Below are 11,452 nucleotides of genomic sequence, written 5' to 3'. Positions count from 1 at the left end.
GAAAAAAGCTAAATATTAAATATACAATATTATAAAATTGCAAAGTACTCAAACGAGGTAATTCAATATCATGAAATTAAATGGAAAAACGTAAATTAAGGACCATGTTGCCCTCCAAACGCATCCCGATTGACGGGTTACGGAAATTAGCTCTTACTTTGTGAAATAACAAGCCCACAGAGGAAAATGAGTCAGTTTTCCATGAGATAAAAGTTAATGATGCATAATCAAGCACGCGAGGAAAATTTTTTCTCCAGGGCTTACTTTGCTTTTATTACCTCTATACTTCCTTTTGAATTGTCCTTTTGACCTTTCTGGCATCCGAGTACATTAGATACATATAAATTCAAAAGTTTATAAACTTTTTCACCTTTATTCCACGCGGAATAAACAAGTTTTATTTTCATTGCATGTATTATAATTTTTTTTGCATCAAAATTTAATTAAATAAATTGGGAATAAAATTGCTTCTAAATTTTAGTTTATTTGCGCTTTGTTAGAAATACTTGCAATTTATTTTATATTTTTTTTATTAATTAAAAAAAAATAATATAAATTAAAAATAAATAATTTCTGTAATTTTTTATATAAAATTAGATTTTTTTTTTTTCTAACAATAATATCATAAAAAATTTCATCTCAATTAAATTTTATGTAAAATAATGATTTATTCGTCAAAAATTCCAAAAATTTCCAACAGGTGGCGCATCTTCATTTTATCTTCTCAATATTAGCGACTTAAATTCTAAAATAAATTTTTTTTTGACTCTTTTAAAAAGATTTATCTTTAATTTAATAATATTTTAACTGTTTAATGGGATTATATAGAATTTTTCGACAAAAGCTCCGAAAATTTTCAACAGGTGGCGCATAGTCGCTTTATCTTCTCAATACTATAGACTTAAATTATAGAATAATTTTTTTTTGACTCTTTTAAAGAGATTTACTTTTAATTTAATAATTTTTTAACCGTTTAATGTGATTATATAGAATTTTTCGACAAAAGCTCCGAAAATTTTCAACAGGTGGCGCATAGTCGCTTTATCTTCTCAATACTAGACACTTTAATTGTGGAATAAATTTTTTAAGACGCTTTTAAAGAAATTTATCTTCAGTTTAACAAGTTTTGAACCTTTTAATGTGATTATTTGTGATTTTTGACAAAAGTTCCAAAAATTTCCAAAATTTCCAACAGGCGGCGCATGGTCGCTTCATATTCCCAATACTAGAAACTTAAATTGTAAAATAATTTTTTTTTTACTCTTTTAAAAAGATTTATTTTTTATTTAATAATTTTTAACAATTTAATGTGACCAAATATGATTTTTGACAAAACTTCTACAAATTTTCAACAGGTGGCGCATAGTCGCTTTATCTTCTCAATACTATAGACTTAAATTATAGAATAATTTTTTTTTGACTCTTTTAAAGAGATTTACTTTTAATTTAATAATTTTTTAACCGTTTAATGTGATTATTTTTAATTTTTTCATAAAAGTTCCAAAAATTTCCAACAGGTGGCGCATGGTCGCTTTATCTCCTCAATACTAGAAACTTAATTCGTTAAAATTATAATTAAATTATTTTCTTTATTATTTCAGAAAAATTATATAAATTAAAAATTCTAATTTTTGAGTAATAATAATATATAAAAAATTCCTTCTCAATTAAATTTTATGTATAATAATGTTTTATTAGCAAAGAATTTAAGAAAATATTTTTATTAAAAACAATAGCTTCAAAATCAAAGCTAAATTCTGTTTACTAATTTAATATTCTGTCCTCTAAAGGTCTAATAAATTCCATATTAATTTAATATTGCTGCCAATCGAACAATATTAAATAACAGAATAATAAATTTGATCCAGTAAATTTAATTTAAGTTATTAAATTTCTGACAAAAGCACAAATTTCAACAATAATCCATTGTTTGAAAAAATATATCAAACATGTATATTTACAAAGCTGAAAATAATAAACCGAATTGATTTAAGCGAATGCGCGGTGTAAGGATTCTGTCCTCGCGAAATAAAAGAGGGGTGCTGGGAAACCGCTTCTACCCGATACGGGAAAACTTAGTTTTAGTGTAAGCGCGTCAGCATATCGTGCCGGACGTTTGACGATATATTTGAGAGTATTTCGCGTTTTGCGGGTGATTTACTGTCGTAAGTTTTCAGAGTAAATGGTTATTGTTATTGTTATGATAACAATGGTTTTAATTAGTTAAGTTTGGTGATTTTGTGATATTTATTGGGGATTTTCATTTTTTTATTTATTCAAAAGAATGTTCATTAATTTTTGGTAAGTCAATTAATTTAAAAAAAAATTTAATCATCAGAATAAGAAAAATTTTGAGTTCAGGATAGTCAATTTATTTTAAGAAGTACCAAGGCTGCATTCGAAAATATCTTTAGATACATAATTAAGAAATGACCTTGTATCTTGAGAACGCTTGACATTTTTAAAGATATAAGGTCGTTCCGGTGTTACAATTATCGAGACCTTTCATTTGAATACCCACATCACTTTTTCATATATTTCATATATTTATATATATAAATATATGAGAAATATATCAAAATGCATGTGGGTACTCAAATGAAAGGGCTTGATGAGTGTAACATCAGGATGAGCTTATATCTTAAAAAATTTCAATAATTAAGAAATGATCTTGTATTTTGTTAATTATAGACATTTTTGAAGATATAAGCTTATTCTGGTGTTATACTTATCGAGACCTTTCATTTGAATACCCACATCACTTTTTCATATATTTATATATTTTATATATATAAATATATGAGAAATATATCAAAATGCATATGGGTACTCAAATATAAGGGCTTGATGAGTGTAACATCAGGATGAGCTTATATCTTAAAAAATGTCAATAATTAAGAAATTACCTTATATCTTGTGAATTATAGACATTTTTTAAGATATAAGCTCATCAAGATGTTACAATCTCCGAGACCTATCATTTGAGTACCCACATCAATTTTTCATATATTTCATATATTTATATATATATATATATTATAGATAGATAGATAAAAAATTTATTTGGCTCTGGAACCTAAGCTCCCTCAAAGCCATCAATATTTAAATTACATTGGTTTACATAGGTTACAAGATTACTTAACTAATTAAAGGTTTACAATTAGATTTAATTTCAAATGTTATAAAATCCAAATAGATTATTTAATACAAACAAATAACTTAATTTAAAGTCATAATAATTCTACAAGAAAAAATATTTAAATACGATCCAAAATAAAGATTGCAATTGTTAATTGTCATGTTCAAATAAGTGATTGAAGCAAGCAATTCAACCAAATTATCTACAGCCACAGTCTCAGCTGGCAGTGCATTTCAGATATATATATATATATATATATATATATATATATATATAGCATATATATATATATATATATATATATATATATATAGATATATGTATATATGAAAAATATGTCAAATATTCATGTGGGTACTCAAATGAAAGCTCTTGATGAGTGTAACATCAAGATGAGCTTATATCTTTAAAAATGTCAATAATTAAGAAATGACCTTGTATCTTGTGAATTATAGACATTTTTAAAGATATAAGCTCATCTTGATGTTACAATCATCGAGAGCTTTCATTTGAGTACCCACATCAAATTTTCATATATTTTATATATTATATATATTTCACAAATATCAAATATATAAAATATATAAAAAATGCTATGTGGGTATTCAAATGAAAGGACTCGATGAGTCTAACATCGAGATGAGCTTATATCTTTAAAAATGTCAACATTTAAAAAGGCACAGTGCAATTTAACAAAATTCATCAATTAATAATTCTTATTTATTTTTTTTAATTAAAAAATAAAATTTATTACAGCAATTTGAAAATAATAGCTTACAAAATTGAACGAAAAAAAAATTTTTTCAATAGTTTATTTGTCGAAAAAAAGTAATAAAGTTTCTCGTGTATGAAACAAGAAATACCCAACGAGTAATAAACAATATATATACTTTATGAAATGATACCACCATCAAATTCTGGTATTAAACTATTCATGATAAAACTTTTACAATATATCTTCGTGCTGTTTACACAAAAAAATATACACATATATTTCCAATTATCTTTTGTCATTTCTTCTATAAAGATCAATATCCTTGAATTCAAATTTATTTTACTAAGACTTGTAAAATTAAATGAAAACAAATTCTCTTTTAATTTAAATTTCGATAATTGTCTTGTGAATATTTCAATATTTCAATATTAAAAAGCTTGACAGCCATTTTTTATTTCCTCGTTACATAAACGCTTGTTATTTATTCTGTCGAACTGTTAATAATTTATCAATTTGTTAATTAAACAGCCGATCGCATAATTGAATAAATATCGAATTGTAGCGGATAAAACAAAAACAAAATGAAGTATCTATCTCTGGAGTTTTTTGAATAATTTATAAAATTTTTTATTGAATGATTTAAATTTTTATTTATTTTAAATTTACAATAATTATTAATTTATATTTATTCAATTATTAAAATAACAAAAATATTTTAAAATAAATTTACATTTTTTATAATTAAATTTGTGCCTTTTAAAGGTTTCATATCATTCTCATGGATAGTCAATTTAATATAATAATTATTTGGGTTGCATTTGAAAATTATTCTAGATACATAAATAAGAAATTACCTCGTATCTCGTGAAATATTGACATTTTTAAAGAAATAAGCTCATCTAGATGTTACACTCATCGAGAGCTTTCATTTGAGTACCCACATCAATTTTTCATATATTTATATATATTATATATATGTATATATGAAAAATATATCAAAAATGCATGTGGGTACTCAAATGAAAGCTCTTGATAAGTGTAACATCAAGGTGAGCTTATATTTTTAAAATATATGTTATATATATATGAGAAATATATCAAAATACATCTTATCATTTATTTTTAAGTATTAATTTTGAAAAATAAGAATAAAAATTCAATATTTAAATCATTTTTCTTAAGAATCATCACAAAAAAAATTTATCAAAATTTTTAAAGAAAATTTTGAATTTATTAAAAAGAATTTTGATTTTTTTTAATCATAAAAAAAATAAAATATTGAATTTTAACATTTTTACAGATATAATTTGACATTTTTAAAGATATAAGCTCACCCCGAGACTACACTCATCAAGACCTTTCATTTGAGTACCCACATCAATTTTTCATATATCTATACATATTATATATATGTATATATGAAAAATATATCAAAAATGCATGTGGGTACTCAAATGAAAGCTCTTGATAAGTGTAACATCAAGATGAGCTTATATTTTTAAAATATATATATATATATATATATTATATACATGTATATATGAAAAATATATCGAAATGCATTTTATTAGTTATTTTTGAGTATTAATTTAAAAAAATAATAATTAATATTTAATATTTAAATCATTTTTCTTAAGTATAATCACAAAAAAAATATATTAAAATTTTTAATTTATCAAAAAAAATTTTGATATTTTTTAATCAAGAAAAATCAAAATTTTGAATTCTAACATTTTTACAGATATAATTTGACATTTTTGAAGAAATAAGCTCATACCGATGTGACACTCTTCGAGAGCTTTCATTTGAGTACCCACATCAATTTTTCATATATTTCATATATTTATATATATTATATATATATATGTATATATGACAAATATATCATAATGCATGTGGGTACTCAAATGAAAGCTCTTGATGAGTGTAACATCCGGATGAGCTTATATCTTCAAAATATATGCTATATATATGTATATATGAAAAATATATCAAAATTGCATGTAGGTACTCAAATGAAAGCTCTTGATGAGTACAATATCGAGATGAGCTTATATCTTCAAATAAGTTAATATTTTAGAAAGTAAAGTGCAATTTAACAAAAATAAATATTTAGTATTTAACAAATAACAAAAATTTATTTAACAAAATAAAAAAAATAAAAAAAAAATGATTTATTGCTTTGCAATAATCGTTTATTGGTTAAACAAATTAATTTTTTAACTAATTTTACCGTATAACTTAACTTTGTTACTCAAAATAAATCAAAATAATTAAAATAAATAATTTTAAGTAAAAATATAGGATATAAAGAAAATAATCTCATTCAATTATCATTTTTTATTTGAGACATTTATAAAATTTAAAATTAAACAAGTTTTTAACATATCAATAATAGACTAATTGAAAAATTTAAACCAAACTCTACTGAGAAATTACATATAAGCCTTTCTGGAGTATGTGTGTTTTCAAAGAGAAGATAAATCTCCAAAAATCGAGCTCAATAAAATAATCTAAGTCAGTTAATAGGTTATGTATGACATTGGAATTAAAGCAGAGCCATCTAGCGGCAATACTTACCAAACAAATATTTAGTAACTGATACTAAATATTATTTGGTGGAAACAAATATTTATTTTGATATAGTAAGGCTTTGTTTATATTAATATAATTTATTTGGAATAAAAAAATAATTTATTAAACTGTAACAAATAATATTGATGGGTCAATATTTTTTTCTCCCAAATAAATGACTAAAAATTTTATCACTCCGTAATAAATCCTATTAGCGCCATCTAGCGCAAAATGACTCATTCAACTTACAGAACCCAATCTTCTATTGGAATAAATAGAAGATAAAGTTAAAGTCCTTTAATAGAAGCACAATATCTTAAAATATTCAACTGTTTTCAATAAAACCGATAATTTACCTAACGATAACTGTCATAGCTCAATTACAGATCTCGATCCGATGTCGGAAAAGATGGTACCGGACTCCCCGGAGGAATCTTACTCTTGCTGTACCCAATATGTACCCAATAAATTTATCGGACGTGAAGAATAGTATAGAACAATATATATTTCCTTTTATTTCGTCATTTCTAGCTTCTCGTTTTCTCTATTGTAGTCAATAGTTTATCCAACCAATACAATTCCCATTATTATTTTCCTTTTATTTCGTCATTTCTAGCTTCTCGTTTTCTCTATTGTAGTCAATATATCTCTCAACATTATTTTTTATTCATCATGTTAGACACAAATATCTCTCACATATTTACATATCATCACACAAAACCGCACAGAGATAGAAATCATAGCTCCAGTGCTGTTAAATTTTCTTACGAGCTTTTCTACTTTTTTTTTATGTTATATACAATCGCTTTAAATTATTTACAACCCGTTACTTGTGCCAAGTTGTCCGCTTTAGTTTAAAACTGTAACAGAGCTATCAACTGAAAAGATATTTTATTTCTAAAAAATTACAGGCAAGACTATAAAATTCACTTTTGGCAGTGAGTTTCTACTTTTTATTCAGTCATAAAAATTATGAGATTTTAATTAATGTTTATTTTTTATTTCAAGGCTTTTATTTTGCTTCCTTTATTCCATAAAATACTTTTTAAATTGTTTAATATGACTATATATGATTTTTAGACGAAAGTTCCAAAAATTTCCAACAGGTGGCGCATAGTTGCTGCATTTTCTCAATACTAGAGATTTAAATTGTAAAATAAATATTTTTTGACTCTCTTAAAGAGATTTCTTATTAATTTAACAATTTTTTAACCGCTTAATATGATTTTATATGATTTTTAAATGAAAGTTCCAAAAATTTTCAACAGGTGGCGTATAGTCGCTTTATTTTCTCAACATTAGAGACATAAATTATGAAATAAATCTTTTTTGACTTTTTTAAAGAGATTTATCTTTAATTTAATAATTTTTCAACCTTTTAATGCTACTATATTTAATTTTTTAATGAAAGTTCCAAAAGTTTCTAACAGGTGGCGCATAGTCGCTGCGTTTTCTCGATACTAGAAACTAAAATTATAAAATAAATTATTTTTGACTCTTTTAAACAGATTTATCTTTAATTTAACAATTTTTTAACCTTTTAATGTGGCAATATTTAATTTATCAATGAAAGTTCCAAAAATTTCCAACAGATGGCGCATGGTCGCTTTATCATCTCAATACTAGAGACTTAAATTGTAAAATAATTTTTTTTTGACTCTTTTAAACAGATTTATCTTCAATTTAACAATTTTTTAACCTTTTAATGTGGCAATATTAAATTTTTCAATAAAAGTTTCAAAAATTTCCAACAGGTGGCGCATGGTCGCTTTATTTTCTCAATACTAGAGACTTAAATTGTAAAATAAATTTTTTTTAACTCTTTTAAAGAGATTTATCTTTAATTTAATAATTTTTTAAAAGTTTAATGTGACTATATATTATTAATTGACTAAAGTTCCAAAAATTTCCAATAGGTGGCGCATGATCGCTTTATTTTCTCAATATTGGAGACTTAAATAGTGAAATAAATTTTTTTTGGCTGTTTTAAAGAGATCTGTACTTAATTTCATAATTTTTTAACCGATTTATGTGACCATCTTTGATTTTTCTACTAAAGTTCCAAAAATTTCCAACAGGTGGCGTATGGTCGCTTTATATTCTCAACATTAGAAACTTAAATAGTAAAATAATTTTTTTTTTACTGTTTTAAAGAGATGTATTATTAATTTAATAATTTTTTAACCGTTTAATGTGATAATATATCATTTTTCAATGAAATTTTAAAAAATTTCCAACAGATGGCGCATGGTCGCTTCATTTTCTCAATAGCAGAAATTTAAATTATGAAATAAATATTTATTGACATTTTTAAAGAGATTTATCTTTAATTTAATAATTTTTTAACATAATTTTTGTAAAAAATTATTAAAAAATTTAATATTTAATGTTTTATAAAGCTTAAGGTGATTTAAGAAACTATTTTAACAAAAATTCAACGTCGGTCGTATATTAAAGCGTTACAATTGTATTTAAATCATTCTTTGTTCTCTTCCACTATTATTTTATCCGCAGATGACTGCTTTGGGAACAAATAGCGAATAAATTTAATTATTTGTAATTTTTAATTCCAAGTTTCCTCGACTCAACTGTAACAATTGTTCAAAACAGTAGATTCATTTACATTTGGAATATTTAATGTGAGCATTATACATACAAATACATTATACCAAGTAAGCTTGTTTTATAAATGTATGAAGAGCTTTGTCTCTCATTAATAAGCAGTACAAATACATCCGGTGTTACCGAAGAATTTTAATTAAAATTGTCATTAAATATTAATTTAATAAAAAATAAATTTTCCGGTGAAACTTTTCTTTAAGCAAATAGAAAAAAATTACTGTCCTTATTTAAGTGATAAAGATAGTAATAAAGAAAACCACAAAGAATTTTCTGATAATAATACTCTAAAACTCAATTAACGTTTCATCGTCAACTTAATTATTCCGTAATCTTATCTTAAGTACTTTAATCACGATACACCGAGCAAATTACTGAATTTTTGGTGCTAACGATAATAACTCGCAGGGAACTTTAGAACGAATTACGAATATTAAATATTATGATGGAAAGAAAAGTTTATAGGCAAGTGAATCGAGAGATATTGATCGCTCGTGATCGTAATTTATAATTCGTAATGGAACTTTTATGAAATCGCTTTCTGACTTTCGTTATTAATGAAAGTCTGGTACTTATCCAAATATTTGCATTGTTTCTAATGGTATTAAAATTTTATTCATTTTTCAAGCTACGTTTGTTTTAAAAATATAATTATTCGTTGTGACTACTGAGTAACAATTGGTAGAAACTACCAATTATTTTGTCCAAAATTTGGTAAAAAATAATTAGTAGTTTCTAACAAATATCAGAAAGTTATTTCTACTTATTATCAATTGGTGTTTTTACCAATTGCTGAATAATAATTTCTACTGATTGCCAATTGGTAGTTTTTACTGATCACTAATTGGTAATTTCTACAAATTGTTAGGCAAGAGTTTCAATTAATTACCTATTGGTAGTTTCTACTAATTTTTAGACAGTAAATTCTACCAATTACCAACTGGTAGTTTCTACTCATTATCAATTGGTAGTTTTTAAAAACTTTCAAGTAGTAGATTGACCAATTGTCAATTGGTAGTCTCTCTAGATTACTTATTGGTAGTTTCTACCAATTGATAGCTAGTAAATTCTACTAATTACTAATTGGTAGTTTTTACTGATTGTCAAATTACTAATTGGAAGTCTCTACAAATAACTAATTGGTAGTTTCTACCGATTGTCAATGGTAGTTTCTACATATTTTCAAGTAGTAGTCTTTATAAATACTAATTGGTAGTTTCTACCAATTTTAGACAGTAAATTTTACCAATTACTAGATGGTAGTTTTTACTGATTGTAAATTGGTTATTTCTATAAATTGTTTAAGCAAGAGATTCGATCAATTGCTAATTAATACAGTGTCTACCATTTATCAGGTAGCAAATTCTACCAATTACTAATTGGCAGTTTCTACCGATTGTCAAATTGTCAATTGGAAGTCTCTACAAATAACTAATTGGTAGTTTCTACCGATTGTCAATGGTAGTTTCTACATATTTTCAAGTAGTAGTCTTTATAAATACTAATTGGTAGTTTCTACCAATTTTAGACAGTAAATTTTACCAATTACTAGTTGGTAGTTTTCACAAATTGTCAATTGGTAATTTCTACAATTGTTAGGCAAGAGATTCAATTAATTGCTAATTGGTAGTTCCTACTAATGTTTAAACAGTAAATTCTATCAATAATTAATTAGTAGTTACTACTCATTATCAATTGGTAGTTTTTGAAAACTTTCAAGTAGTAGATTGTACCAATTGTCAATTGGTAGTCTCTCTAGATTACTTATTGGTAGTTTCTACCAATTTTTAGATAGTAAATTCTACTAATTACTAATTGGTAGTTTCTACCAAGTGTCAATGGTGGTTTCTGCAAATTTTCAAGTAGTAGTCTTTATAAATTACTAATTCGTAGTTTCTAGCAATTTTAGACAGTAAATTTTACCAATTACTAGATGGTAGTTTTTACTAATTGTAAATTGATTATTTCTATAAATTGTTTAAGCAAGAGATTCGATAAATTCGTAATTAATATAGTGTCTACCATTTATCAGGTAGCAAATTCTACCAATTACTAATTGGCAGTTTCTACCGATTGTCAAATTGTCAATTGGTAGTCTCTATAGATAACTAATTAGTAGTTTCTACTCATTATCAATTGGTTGTTTTTAAAAACTTTCAAGTAGTAGATTGTACCAATTGTCAATTGGTAGTCTCTCTTGATTACTTATTGGTAGTTTCTACCAATTTTTAGACAGTAAATTCTACTAATTACTAATTAGTAGTTTCTACCGATTGTCAAATTGTCAATTGGTAGTCTCTACAGATAACTAATTGGTAGTTTCTACCGATTGTCAATAGTGGTTTATACAAATTTTCAAATATTAGTCTTTATAAATTACTAACTGGTAGTTTCTACTAATTTTT

At 24.5% G+C, this 11,452-nt stretch overlaps 1 protein-coding gene across 1 annotated transcript in view; it reads left to right on the top strand.

Moving 5' to 3' along the window:
• The first annotated feature begins 2,099 nt into the window (after window positions 1-2,099).
• LOC123270369 (metabotropic glutamate receptor 2-like) overlaps window positions 2,100-11,452 on the top strand; it is a 225,013-nt gene continuing 215,660 nt past the window's right edge. Inside the window, exon 1 of the mRNA XM_044736381.1 lies at window positions 2,100-2,301. The gene's annotated coding sequence lies outside the window, so the exon portion shown is untranslated. The remainder of the gene's footprint in view (window positions 2,302-11,452) is intronic.

The sequence above is a fragment of the Cotesia glomerata genome, linkage group LG8 (genome assembly GCF_020080835.1).
Source record: "Cotesia glomerata isolate CgM1 linkage group LG8, MPM_Cglom_v2.3, whole genome shotgun sequence".
Classification (NCBI taxonomy): domain Eukaryota; kingdom Metazoa; phylum Arthropoda; class Insecta; order Hymenoptera; family Braconidae; genus Cotesia; species Cotesia glomerata.
The sequence above is the reverse complement of the archived record's forward strand: the minus strand, read 5'-3'. Positions and strand labels throughout refer to the sequence as shown.